Source organism: Cinclus cinclus, chromosome Z (genome assembly GCF_963662255.1).
Source record: "Cinclus cinclus chromosome Z, bCinCin1.1, whole genome shotgun sequence".
Lineage (NCBI taxonomy): Eukaryota > Metazoa > Chordata > Aves > Passeriformes > Cinclidae > Cinclus > Cinclus cinclus.
In genome coordinates this window covers 21,128,939-21,143,777 of record NC_085084.1, presented here as the reverse complement: position 1 = coordinate 21,143,777, position 14,839 = coordinate 21,128,939, and positions in this window count along the sequence as shown.

The following is a 14,839-nucleotide window of genomic DNA, read 5'->3' as shown; positions in this document are numbered from 1 at the left end:
AGCTAAAATTCCCTTCTTTCTTAATTCTTGCAAGTTTTTGTTGATTGTTATCATGTAATTTTCAAGAGAAGGGCCCTGAACTAAGGCCGGATCAAGGCATACTCCTTTAGGATAAGGCATACCATACAGCATTTCATATGGTGAAAACCCTGTTTTCGAATTTGGGATTGTTCGTATATTAGACAGGGCTAGTGGGAGGCACTTTGTCGATGGCATTTTAGTCTCAATTATTAATTTTGACAGCTGTTGTTTTAAAGTTTGATTCATCTTTTTGACTCTTCCAGAAATTTGAGGGTGCCAGGGTGTATGATACTCCCAGCTGATGCCTAGTGCCGAGGTCAGTAACTTAAGCACCTTTGATGTAAAGTGCATCTCCTGGTCTGAGTTTATTGCTGGGACCAGGCTGTACTTTGGTATTTTGTGTTCTATTAATATTTTGGCTATCATTTGTGATGTGGTTCTAGCTGCAGGGTATGCTTCTACCTAATGGCTTAATTGATCTACTATTACTAGCAAATATTTACCTTCCTATTTTTGATAATTCTGTAAAATCTACTTGTATTTTTTCCAAGGGCCTGTAAGCTGTTGTTGGGAGTTGGTTCTTTCCCTTTTCCTTCTGTGGAATTTCCCCCATTGTCATGCTAAGATACCTGTTGATTAGACATTTGTGGTAGGTGGAAGGGGATGGGGACGGAAGAGGGAAACCCCATGAGATACAAACAGCCTCAAGAGGAGACAGAAGGCTCTGCCCTTCTGGCCCATTTCTCCCACGGAGTTCGGACGAGAAGGACGATCTCCGCCTCAGACCGATCTCCGCCTCAGCCCCATCTCTGCCATCCTAGCATCGGGAGCCATCCTCACTGCTGTCAGACCCTGCACTGCTGCCTTCTTGCTTTAACTTGCCACCATCCAGCACTCTGCTGAGTATAGGGACCGACACCGTGAGTGGAGGGCTCTCTCCATCTCTCTCTCCCCCTGGGACAGCGCTGCCACCACCCGCAGCCCTCCTGCAGCTCTGCGGGACCTGCCTGCCCCCAGCACCAGGAACTGCAGCTCAGGGAAAAGGTGCCTGCAGCCAGAAAGGACTGGGACTGAATTACTGTTCTGTTTGTGGCTAATTTCATAGCTGCTGTTGTTCTTGTTTGTCTTGTTAGTTATACTAGTAAAAAACTGTTATTCCTATCCCCATATCTTTGCCTGAGAGCTCCCTTAATTCCAAAATTATAATAATTTGTAGGGAAGAGGGATCACATTTTTCAGTTCAAAGGGAGGTTTCTGCCTTTCTTAGCAAACACCTGTCTTTCAAACTAGGACAGCAGTTTTCCATCCTCCTGATGGACATTGTCTTATACATATTTTATTAATTTTTTGACACGTTAAACAACCCTGTACACTCTGCTTTGCAATATCAAAAAAGACAATGCATCCAAAACATTTAAAAAATCAGTCTGCTAGTGCCTTGGTTCCCCAATGTGTTCATTGATGTAGTTATTCAATGATTTGTCTGGCTTGGGTCTTAGGTAAAATTTCCCTGCCATCTGGTAAGACCCATTTATTTTTATGTTGTTTTGTCTTTAATTTCTTTATAGATTTTTTTAATTTTTATTTTTCTGAGGAGTAAATAGCCTCTGTAATTCCTGTTTGGGACTGGGATTTCTACTGCAGTACTTAATACAGAAACTGGCTTTTGCTTGAATGCTGCTTATTTTGCTTTTTTGTCAGTCAGATTATTATATAGTAGCTTGTTCTTTTTTGGTGCCCTCTTATATGGACCACAGCAATTTCAGTGGGGACCCTGAGTCCTTCTGGTATTCTAACAATTAATTCTTGATGTATCAATCCCTGTCTCTGAGTGTTAATTAACACCCTTTCTTCCCAAATTTTACCGAATGTGTGGACTACTTCATAGCCATATTTAGAATCTGTATATATGGCTCCTTTTTATTTTTTAAATGTGATAGTGCCCTATAAAGAGCAAATAGTTCACAAGCTTGAGCAGACTATGTTGCATTTAAGGGTCCAGATTTTATTAACTTCAGTTCTTCTCTTCCTACTATGGCATATCCTGATTTTTGTTTTCCTTCCACCACCCTGGAAGATCCATCTATAAACAATTTTACTTCATCCTTAAGTTCAACTTTTCTTAAGTCAGGTCTAATTTTTGTTTGTGTCCTGGTTTGAAGGACAGGTGTTTGCCAAAGAAAGCAGAAGCTTCCCCTTGGACTGAAAGAAAATGTGATTCTTCTGATTATTATAATTTTGGAATTAAGAGAGCTCTCAGGCAAAGATATGGGGGTAGGAATAACAGTTCTTTACTAGTATATTTAACAAGACAAACAAGAACAACAACAGCTATGAAATTACCCACAAACAGAACAGTGACTCAGTCCCAGTGTTTTTTGGCTGCAGGCACCTTTTCCCTGAGCTGCAGTTCCCGGTGCTGGAGGTGGGCGGGTCCCGCAGAGCCGCAGGAGGGCTGCGGGTGATGGCAGAGCTGTCCCAGGGGGAGAGAGAGATGGAGAGAGAGAGCTCTCCGCTCACGGTGTCGGTCCCGGTGCTCAGTAGAATGCTGGATGGTGGTAGTTCACAGCGAGAAGACAGCCGGGCAGGGTCCGATGATGGTTTCCCGACGCTGGGATGGAGGACAGGCGGCGATCGTCCTTCTCGTCCGAACTCCGCGGGGGAAATGGGCCGAGGCCCAGCCTTCCGCTTCATCTTCTGGCTGTTTGAATCTCGCGGGGCTTGCTTCTTCCCTCCTGTCCCCTCCCCCTTGTCACCCGGGCCCAGTCAACAGGTATCTTAGCATGACAATGGGGAAGATTCCACAGAGGGAAAAAAAAAGAAAGAACTAATCCTCAACATTATCCACCCCGAATTTTCCCCTACCATCATGCCAAATCAAATTAAAAATCTTCAAATTATAGACATCCATACAGTTACAGATACAGGCACAGTATTGTAGGTAGTTCACCCTAAAACAAGGTCTCCTTGGGGTATGCATCTGGTCTTTCCATCCCTTTGCATGATCCACCAGGTACACCTTGGCCCTTGAGAAAAAACCACCCCCCGAATTGGATTGTCTTTGCTGGAGGCAGGGTTCACCCAAACAGTTTTTCCTAGCATACCTCTCATATGCACCACTGGAACCTTGTCCCCATCTGGTGTTCTCAAGGGCTCAGACTGGGCAGGGCCTGCTCGATTAGTGGAACCTTGGGTGTTCACTAACCATGTGGCCTTTGGTAGATTAATCTCCCAGTTTTTGAAAGTCCCCCCACCCAGTGCCTTCAAGGTGGTTTTAAGCAGTCCATTGCACCGTTCCACTTTCCCAGGCGCTGGTGCGTGATAAGGAATGTGGTACACCCACTCGATGCCGTGTTCTCTGGCCCAGGTGTTTATGAGGCTGTTCTTGAAATGAGTCCCATTGTCTGACTCAATTCTCTCAGGGGTACCATGTCTCCAAAGGACTTGTTTTTCCAGGCCCAGGATGGTGTTGCGGGCAGTGGCATGAGGCACAGGGTAGGTCTCCAACCATCCAGTGGTGGCTTCCACCATGGTCAGCACGTAGCGCTTGCCTTGGAGTGTCTGAGGCAGTGTGATGTAGTCAATCTGCCAGGCCTCCCCATACTTATATTTAGACCACCGCCCCCCATACCAGAGGGGCTTCACTCGCTTGGCTTGCTTGATGGCAGCACACGTCTCACAGTCATGGATAACCTGGGAAATACTGTCCATGGTGAGATCCACCCCTCGGTCTCGTGCCCACTTATAGGTAGCATCTCTGCCTTGGTGACCTGAGGCATCATGGGCCCATCGAGCCAGGAACAACTCTCCCTTGTGTTGCCAGTCTAAGTCTATCTGTGACACCTCTATCCTTGCAGCCTGATCTACTTGCTCATTGTGTTGATGCTCCTCATTAGCCCGACTCTTGGGGACGTGGGCATCTACATGACGGACCTTTACGGGTAGCTTCTCTACCCGACTGGCAATGTCTTTCCACTCATCAGCAGCCCAGATTGGTTTTCCCCTATGTTGCCAGTTAGCTTTTTTCCATCTTTCCAGCCAGCCCCACAAAGCATTGGCTACCATCCATGAATCAGTGTAAAGGTAAAGCTTTGGCCACTTCTCTCTTTCAGCAATGTTGTTGAGGGTTAGTTCTCTCCTTTTTTTCCCTCTGTGGAATTTTCCCCATTGTCATGCTAAGATACCTGTTGACTGTGCCCTGTTGACAAGGGGGAGGGGACGGGAGGGAAGAGTGAAACCCCGCGAGATTCAAACATCCAGAAGAGGAAGCGGAAGGCTGGGCCTCGGCCCATTTCCCCCGCGGAGTTCGGACGAGAAGGACGATCGCCGCCTGTCCTCCATCCCAGCGTCGGGAAACCACCATTGGACCCTGCCCGGCTGTCTTCTCGCTGTGAACTACCACCATCCAGCACTCTACTGATCACCGGGACCGACACCGTGAGCGGAGAGCTCTCTCTCCATCTCTCTCTCCCTGGGACAGCGCTGCCACCACCCCCAGCCCTCCTGCGGCTCTGCGGGACCCGCCCGCCCCCAGCACCGGGAACTGCAGCTCAGGGAAAAGGTGCCTGCAGCCAAAAAACACTGGGACTGAGTTTACTGTTCTGTTTGTGGGTAATTTCATAGCTGTTGTTGTTCTTGTTTGTCTTGCTAAATATACTAGTAAAGAACTGTTATTCCTACCCCCATATCTTTGCCTGAGAGCTCTCTTAATTCCGAAATGATAATAATCGGAAGAATCACATTTTCTTTCAGTCCAAGGGGAAGCTTCTGCTTTCCTTGGCAAACACCTGTCCTTCAAACCAGGACAAATGTCCAGGGCCAGCTGAACGGCTTTGAGTTCAGCAAGTTGACTTGATCCACCTTCTCCTTCAGTAGCTTGTGCAACCTGTCGTGTGGGGCTCCATACGGCTGCTTTCCACTTCCGGTTCATCCCCACAATGCGACAGGAACCGTCAGTGAAAAGAGCGTAGCGAGTTTCATCTGCTGGCGGTTGGTTGTATGGCGGGGCTTCGTCAGCCCGGGTCACTTGTTCTTTCTCCTCTTCATCGGCACGACCAAAATTTTCACCTTCTGGCCAGTTTGTAATTATTTCTAAAATCCCAGGGCGATTTGGGTTTCCAATACGGGCGCGCTGTGTGATGAGGGCAATCCACTTGCTCCATGTGGCATCAGTGGCGTGGTGGGTAGAGGGGACCTTCCCTTTAAACATCCACCCCAGCACTGGTAGTCGGGGTGCCAGGAGGAGCTGTGCTTCTGTGCCAATCACCTCTGAGGCAGCTTGAACTCCTTCATAAGCGGCCAAGACCTCCTTCTCTGTTGGGGTGTAGTTGGCTTCAGACCCTCTGTAACTTCGACTCCAGAATCCCAGAGGTCGGCCTCGGGTCTCACCAGGTACCTTCTGCCAAAGGCTCCAGGACAAGCCCTTGTTCCCGGCTGCAGAGTAGAGCACATTCTTCACCTCTGGTCCCATCCTGACTGGGCCGAGGGCTACAGCATGAGCGATCTCCTGCTTGATCTGGGCAAAGGCTTGCTGCTGCTCAGGGCCCCAGTGGAATTCGTTCTTCTTCCGGGTGACCAGGTAGAGAGGGCTGACGATCTGGCTGTACTCAGGAATGTGCATTCTCCAAAAGCCTATGGCACCTAGGAAAGCTTGTGTTTCCTTCTTGTTGGTTGGTGGAGACATCGCAGTGATCTTATTGATGACCTCAGTGGGGATTTGGCGCCGCCCGTCTTGCCACTTTACTCCCAGGAACTGGATCTCTCGGGCAGGACCTTTGACTTTGCTCCTCTTGATGGCGAAACCGGCTCCCAGCAGAATCTGGATGATTTTCTCTCTTTCTCAAATACTTCCATTGCCATGTTCCCCCACACAATGATGTCATCAATGTATTGCAGATGTTCTGGAGCTTCACCCTTTTCCAGTGCAGCCTGGATCAGTCCATGGCAGATGGTGGGGCTGTGTTTCCACCCCTGGGGCAGTCGGTTCCAGGTGTACTGCACGCCCCTCCAGGTGAAAGCAAACTGAGGCCTGCACTCTGCTGCCAGAGGGATGGAGAAAAATGCATTGGCAACGTCAATGGTGGCGTACCACTTTGCTGCCTTGGACTCCAGCTCGTACTGGAGTTCCAGCATCTCCGGCACCGCAGCGCTCAGCGGTGGAGTCACTTCATTCAATGCACGATAGTCCACAGTCAATCTCCATTCTCCGTCAGACTTGCGCACAGGCCAGATGGGGCTGTTGAAGGGTGAGTGGGTTTTGTTGACCACCCCTTGGCCCTCCAGCTCACGGATCATCTTGTGGATGGGGATCACGGCATCTCGATTTGTCCTGTACTGCCGGTGGTGCACTGTGGAGGTGGCAATTGGCACTTGCTGCTCCTTCACCTTCAGGAGTCCCACTACAGATGGGTTCTCTGACAATCCAAGTAAGGTGTTCAATTGCTTAATGTTTTCTGCCTCTACAGCAGCTATTCCAAAAGCCCACCTGAGTCCCTTTGGGTCTTTGTAATAGCCATTCCTCAGGAAGTCTATGCCTAGAATACACGGTGCCTCTGGGCCAGTCACAATTGGATGTTTCTGCCACTCCTTCCCAGTCAGGCTCACCTCAGCCTCCAGCAAAGTCAATTCCTGTGATCCCCCTGTCACCCCAGCAATAGAAACAGGCTCTTCCCCCACATGTTCTGATGGTATTAGGGTGACCTGTGAACCAGTGTCAACTAATGCCCTATGTTTTTGTGGCTCTGATGTGCCAGGCCATCGGATCCACACCGTCCAAAAGACCCGGTTTTCCCGTGCCTCTCCCTGGCTAGAGGCAGGGCCCCTCTAGCACTGGTTATTATTTCCTTCCTGGGCATACATGTTGGAGGTTCCCTCAAGGGGATCTGACAAATCATCCTCCCTTTTGTAATACCCTGCATCTTGGTTATGGGAAGTTGAGGCTACCTTCACTTTAGTGGAGCTCCTTTGGTTAGTGTTTCCCTCCTTGAGTTGACGCACCCGCGCTGCCAGGGCAGAAGTGGGTTTCCCATCCCACCTCCTCATGTCTTCCCCATGGTCACGCAGAAAGAACCACAGGTCAGCTCGTGGGGTGTATCCTCTCTTTTTAGCGGGGGGGCGTTGGGCTCTAACTCTGGCATCTGTGACTCGCACTGGTGCTGTACTGACCTTCTTCATCTCCTCCCTCATCTCTCTCATCTCCTCTTTGAGTTCCCTAATCACGGCAGAGACCTGAGCCTGCATGGGGCCGTTCATTATAGTCTCAAAATTCCTGAGCCTATTGGCAACAGAACCCACTGTTTCGTGGTTGGTGTCAGCATTAATGGCTGCAATGAATGTGGTGTATTGAGATGGCCCCAGGTGCGCCAGATTCCACAACATCTGCCCTGTGCACCTGACCTTGTCGGGGTCATTGTCATGTTGTCCACCCCTCCCAAAGAGTATCTCCAGTATTGCCACTTCTCTCAGCTGTTGGATCCCCTCCTCAGCGGTCTTCCAGCGCATTCTATGGTGGTGCTCCTGCATTCTCTCTCTATGGACAAACCTCTCTCTTACACTCATTAAAAGCCGCTCCCAGAGGGAAAGGGGGTCTGGTTCCCTTACGAATATGTCATCCACACCTGAGTCCTGGGTCAGGGGTCCCAAATTCCTTGCCTCAGCACCATCCAGCTGCACACCTGTACCCATAAGGTCCCAGACCCGCAGTAACCACGTTGTAAAAGCCTCACGGCCCCTTCGTACAACATCTTTATGCAGATTACGGAGGCTCTTGTATGACAGGGACTCTGTGACGATCTCAACCTCTGGCTCCCCTGCTGGTTGTGAGGGCCCTGCTTTCTGGTCCTTATTATCCAGGTGCTTTGTTTTCACCTTAGACTTTCTAGTTTCCACAGGGGCAACTACTGCTTGCTGTGAGTTCCCTTGCATTTCAACTGGAATCTGGTGAGATGTAACATCTGTGGGTTCCACTGCTGCACCATCAGGTTCTCCCTCTTAAAGACAGGGGGAGAGTTTCTCAAGAGCTGGGGAAAGGTACTCCTTCAGCATTTGGCCCATCTCCTTCACTAGAAACCCCACCCACTCTGGATGGTTCCTTTTTGAGGTGAGCTCTGGGGCAGAATCAGGCTCAGGGGCAACATCCTTAGCCTCTGGGGCAGAATCCTTAGTCTCTGTGGCAGGGGCAGTGTCAGGCTCTGGGGCAGAATCCTTAGTCTCTGGGGGAGAATCTTTAGTCTCTGGGGCAGGGGCAGGGGCAGGCTCTGGGACAGAATCCTTAGTCTCTGGGGCAGAGCCAGGCTCTGGGGTAGGGCCAGGCTCTGGGGTAGGATCCCTATTCCTTGGGGGACGTATCAGGGTTGTCATCCAAGTCAATCTCCCCTCATCTCAGAATGTTAAATAGAACAGGTTTACAAGGCCTATTAGCAATGTCAGCCACTGTATGACATCATTACTGCTTAGAAGAGATTTGAATCCCTCAAAAGCTGGTGGAGCAGACCCAAAAAACTGTGTAAGGGGTTGGGACAAAATTTTCCCTGGTGTCATATCCTCACAGTATGTACCATTATTAAAGTAGCCCCAAAAACATACAGTTAGAGTGTGATAGCTCCGAATCCATGTGCCCACCTTCCAGAGGAAGTTAAAAATCCATGAATTTCTCACGTTATCAGCCCACAAAAGGAACTGGATAGTAGTTACAGCAGCCTGAGTTATAGGACCCATGTTCAAGTAAGGGATTGCAAATGGGAGAGATAAAGCTGTGGCCACATGGAGCCCAAACCACGGTAAGCTGGACAACATGATGCCACCTAACACAAAACTGAGGTAACTCAAGAACTGTTATTCCTTTTTCACCCTTTTCTCTCAATGCCCTCGGGCCCCACGTTGGGTGGCCAAAATCTGTCCTGGTTTGAAGGACAGGTGTTTGCCAAAGAAAGCAGAAGCTTCCCCTTGGACTGAAAGAAAATGTGATTCTTCTGATTATTATAATTTTGGAATTAAGAGAGCTCTCAGGCAAAGATATGGGGGTAGGAATAACAGTTCTTTACTAGTATATTTAACAAGACAAACAAGAACAACAACAGCTATGAAATTACCCACAAACAGAACAGTGACTCAGTCCCAGTGTTTTTTGGCTGCAGGCACCTTTTCCCTGAGCTGCAGTTCCCGGTGCTGGGGGCGGGCGGGTCCCGCAGAGCCGCAGGAGGGCTGCGGGTGATGGCACCGCTGTCCCAGGGGGAGAGAGAGATGGAGAGAGAGCTCTCCACTCACGGTGTCGGTCCCGGTGATCAGTAGAGTGCTGGATGGTGGTAGTTCACAGCGAGAAGACAGCCGGGCAGGGTCCGATGATGGTTTCCCGACGCTGGGATGGGACACAGGCGGCGATCGTCCTTCTCGTCCGAACTCCGCAGGGGAAATGGGCCGAGGCCCAGCCTTCCGCTTCCTCTTCTGGCTGTTTGAATCTCGCGGGGCTTGCTTCTTCCCTCCTGTCCCCTCCCCCTTGTCACCCGGGCCCAGTCAACAGGTATCTTAGCATGACAATGGGGAAAATTCCACAGAGGGAAAAAAAAAGAAAGAACTAACCCTCAACAGTTTGTAATTCTATAATGTCTACACAATCATGTTCTAAATTTTCTTCCAGTTCCCCATATACCAATTGTGCAGGACTTTGAGCAGTTGTTGGTTTTAGCTCTAAATCTGGGGAAGTAATTAGAATAGTTTCATATTTTAATATTCGGGCATCGGTTACCCATTTCTCAGCTTTTTGATTTAGAATTCCCCTTACATTATGAGGGGTGTGTACCACTAGGGGTGCCCCAAAGGTGATTTTTTGGGCTTCCTCAATTAAAAATGCTGTGGCCATTAGGGCCTGTAGACATGTGGGCCAACCCCAACTGACAGGGTCTAGCAGATTAGAATAATATCCCACTGGCTTTTGACTGCCTGCCCATTTCTGAGTGAGTACTCGGTATGTTCTTTGATCAGAGGTATTTACAAATAACTGAAAAGGTTTCTCTAAATCTGGGAGACTTAGTACAGGGGCTTGAGTTAAAGCCCGTTTGATCTTTTCAAAACTTTTATCATCTTCCTTTGTCCATTTTAAGTGATCAGTGGTAAGTTTTTCATACAGGAATTTTGTTTTTGCACAAAATTCCTCTATTCATTTATGACAGTATCCCAGCAATCTTAACTTTTTTCTTACTTATTTTTTGTTTTTGGAGGTCCCAGGCTTAGTATTTCAGTGACTCTATTATGATTAAATTTATTTTTCTTGTTACTTTGCCAATGTCCTAAATATTTTACTTTTGATTCTGTGAAGTGCAATTTAGCTTTGGATACCTTCAAACCCTGTTGTTCTAAAATGTTGAAAAGTTTTATGGTCCCATTTCTAGTAGATTTCTCGTGTTTTTCTGCTATTAATAGATCATTTACATATTGTAACAATTTTACTCCTTCTGGTGGCTGAAAAGACTGTATTAATTCTTCTAGGGCTTGTCCAAAGAGATTGGGGGATTCTGTAAAGCCCTGAGGCAATACTGTCTAGCAGTTGTTTTCTGCTCTCATCAGGGTCTTCTTATTCAAAGGCAAAATAATCTCTACTACTTTTTTTTCTAGTGGGCATGTCCAGAAGGCATCTTTTAGATCTATTACACTATACTAAGTGTAGTCAAGGGACAACTGATTTAAAAGAGTGTAAGGGTTTGCTACTCCAGGAAATTTGGTAACAGTTCGCTGATTTACAGCCCTCAAATCTTGTACCAATCTGTAGTTTCCGTCTGTCTTTTTGACAGACAAAATAGGAGTATTATGTGGGGACATACATGGTTCTAAAGCTCCTTGTTGCAAAAGGTTTTCTATGACAGGCTTAAGGCCCCATCTCCCTTCCAGTGATATTAGATATTGATGAACTCGGATAGGCAAGTCTGGATCCGTGATTTTCACTTTGATAGGCTTAATTTTTAACTTCCCTATTTCCCCAGGGGTGTACCACACCCCAGGACATATTTGCTCCTCGTCCTTTTGGGTTAAGGCAAAAATTTTAAGTTGCCCTTGGGATACTTGAATTTTCAAATCCAATGCTATTATTAAATCCCTCCCTAATTAATTATTTTCTGCTTCTGGCAGTAACAAGAGATCTTTTAATTCAGTTTTGCTCTGGGTCTCAATTTACACATTTTTAATTATAGTGACCCGAAATGGTTCACCTTTTGCTCCAACCACGAATGTTGTTTCTGTACTAGGTTAACACCCTTTTCATAGGTGTCCAATTGTCGATTTTTTGGCTCCTATATCTACTAAAAATTTCACCTCCTCTCCATGGGACCGATTTTTAATTTTATCAATGGCTCTTTAGATGGTATAGTCCCCAGTACATACAGCCCCTGACACCTCTATTTGTCCTCCTGTAACATTTTACTGTCCCATATTCTTTCTTTACAATTTTTCTTCATATGACTTTTTGTGTTACAGTAAAAGCAGGTCCGACTTAGTGAATTTTTGCCTGCCTCATTTTTTTGTTTCAGTGGGGGTTTTCCTGGTTTCCCTCCCCCTTTCTGCTGGGTTTCTTTCTGTGTTTCACGAACTGCAGCTATAAAGATTTTATCTTTTGCTCTCTGCTTCTCTTCCTCCCTTCTTACATAAACTTTTTGGGCTTCTCTTACAATTCCTGTAATCCCCTATCTTGCCAATCATCTAACTTTTCCAATTTCTTTCTAATATCTTCCCATGATCGAGAAACAAATTGGGTTTTGAGGAGTGCTTGACCCACCTGTGTGTTGGGTTCTATCCCGGAGTACATTTGGAGATCTTTCCTCAGTCGCTCCAACCAGTCGGCTGGGGATTCGTCTTTTTTTGTGGTTCACTAAAGGCTTTATTGATATTTTGTCCTTTAGGAACTGATTCTTGGATACCTTTAACGAGTATCCACCTTAAGTCTATTATATTCTGGCAATGGACATAATTTTGAGTATCCCAGTTAGGACTATTTAATGGCCATTTCTGCCCTCCCCTAGGTCAAATTTGATGCTCCCGGTCCCATATCCTCATTCCAGCTTGTCTGATCATTTTTCATTCTTCCGTGGTGAATAGGATACTTAATATAGATTGTAATTCCATCCAAGTATACATGCATGGTCCGAGGAATTGATCTAGTCTCTTAGATACCGTAATAGGATCTTCCAGTAATCTTCCCATCTCTTTTTAAAAGTTTCTTACCTCCCCTGTGTTCAAGGGAACATTTACAAATTCAGTTAATCCAGCCTGTTGTCCCGCTAATGGGACTTCCCTCAGGGGGTAAGGGAGAGCCTTTGTGTCATTATCTCCCTCTTTGATATTATCTCTCCTGCTATTTTTTTTTTACTCAAGTGAGTCCTTAGAGCTATTGGAGTACCAGGAGGAGAGGGAACGGAGACGGTGGGAGTGTCTCCTGTATTTTCTGTATTATACGGAGGTGGGAGATTATTCAGGAGTTCCCAGGTAACCTTTTTTTCATCTTCATCCTTTTTTTCCTTTAAAGTATATACCAAGAATGGTTTACGTTGTTCTGTTCACAGAGCAGCATAGTCACATTCCTTTCTGTTAAATGGTTCTTTATAAGCAACATATGTGATTAATGCTCGACAAATCCAACCCTCAAATAATCCAAACATGGGCTAGTACAGATTATCTCTGCGGATCATTTCCTTGGTCCATTCTACCATACAATAATGAATCAATTTTTCTTTACTTTTTCCTCTGTATAATTCCCTTGTGTACCAACATCTTAATATTACTCCCAAAGGGCTGCCAGATAGTATTTTTAGCAACTTGTTGATCTTATCTTCATTTCTTTGTGGATCACAGGAACCTGGACCCTTTTGTGAGTTATTTAGTCTTAAAACCTTACTGTTTTGTTGTCCCATCTTTACCTCAAGGGACTGTCTTGAGGTATTTGTGCTCCCCCTTGTATTCCGCCCAGATCCTGCCTCTCCTTGGGTCAGGATGGGAAGGAATTCTGCCTCTACCTGGGCTAGGATGGGAAAAAGCAGCACTCACTTCGTCCCTTCACCGGCCAGGCCCCTCGCGGGAAACCGGAACCACGGTTGGAAGGACTCCACACTCGGTTCGTGGAAAAATCCACGTCTCATTCAGCAAGCACACAGTCACCTCCACCAAACCAGACAGTTACTTACAGCTTTGACGCTTCTGTCTGGGTCTTTGTGCACAAGAATTACAGGTGATTTTGCCGCGGTTTTCCGGGGAGCTCTTTTTTCCTTGCTCAGTCTATATCGTGAGGTACATCCATGGGTCCAGAGAACCACTGAAGAACCGGGGCCACAGGAGTGGGCGCACCTCCCTGAAATCGCAGTGCCTCTCAGGGCTCCAAGGATGTCCTGGGTTTCGGCACCAAATTGTTGTAAATGAGAAACAAAGTCTCGATATTTAGCAAAATTATATTGCTTTATTTGATATAGACGGGGCAAGCAGTGCTGGGGAATGTGAGGGGTCACCACCCACTCCATGCTCCTTTGAACTTTGGTTTGCAGCTCCTTTTTATAGTATGGTTTTCTTCATAGTCTTCAGACAGTTTGTCATCTGGTCTTGTTAGATAAGGAACAGCAGACATGGGGGATTTGGTCTTAACACATAAATTGCAATTGATTACACCAAGGTAGGAGATTTGGTATTGCAAAATCTTTCAGGTTGCAATTGATTATACAAAGGCAGGAAATCTGATTTTGCAATATCTTTCACGCCGTGGGAAACCACCATTTTACAAACTGGTATCAAATAGAATTTACTAAAAACCACAATATTCATAACAGGGGAATTTTAAAAAAATTATTTAATCATATATATTTTTCTCTATCTAATGTCCATGCTTCATTTTAGACCTGAGTATTCTGGTTTATATAAACTCCAATACTTTTATGATTGACACGAATCTTTTATGAATTATCACAAAAGATTACCTTAAAAACAGACATTGATAAAGAGGGAAAGCAAGTGTGAATTTGTTCTGACTATACAGTTCCAGATCCCTCAAAATGCCTGACAAATTTAACAGAGAGCAGGCACTGGAAATTTACTAGGATTTAAAATTTTGTTTGAAAGAAAGTTTCCCTTTTCTGATAGGTATCCAGAAGATTTTGTGGACATGTTTGTTACAAATAAACAAGGAGCAATCCTTTAAAAAGCACAGTAGAAATTTCTGCCTTTTCTATGGTCCTCTAAAGGGTATTTCTAAAAATTACTCAAACTGCAGCAGCAACTGTCTCTGCTGAGATGAGACACCTATTCCTCCAGCGTTGGAAATGCCCAAGACAACGGAGCAGGTCCTTCTGTTGCTGTGATCATTTATGATTTTTGTTGTAAGTGATGTTTATGAACCACTTCAAGCAACTGATCTTCCTCCATGCTTGCTTCCCTGTTTTTTTTCTCATGTGTTACTTGTCATGCTCTTTCATGACTTTTTTTAGCAGTTTGTCAGCTGTTTAGCTGATCTAGGGACTTTCCCAGAACATCCTTGCCCTAGGATACCTAGTTTTATGATTTGTTTTGCAAAAGTGCTCTCTTCACAATTACCTGGATAGGTTTTTGCACACCATCAGGAAGAAGTCTTTGTCAGATGTGAGTCGCAGGGTGCAGCTTTAGGTCTGTCTCGGTTTGAAAGACAGGTGTCTGCTAGGGAATGCAGGAGCCTCCCTTGGATTGGAGAATGTAAACCCCCTCCCTCTGAATTGTTATAATTTTGAAATTAAGGGGCTCTTGGGCAAAAAGATACAAAGATAGGAATAACAGTTCTTCATTAATACGTGTAACAAGGCAAACAAACAACAACAACTGT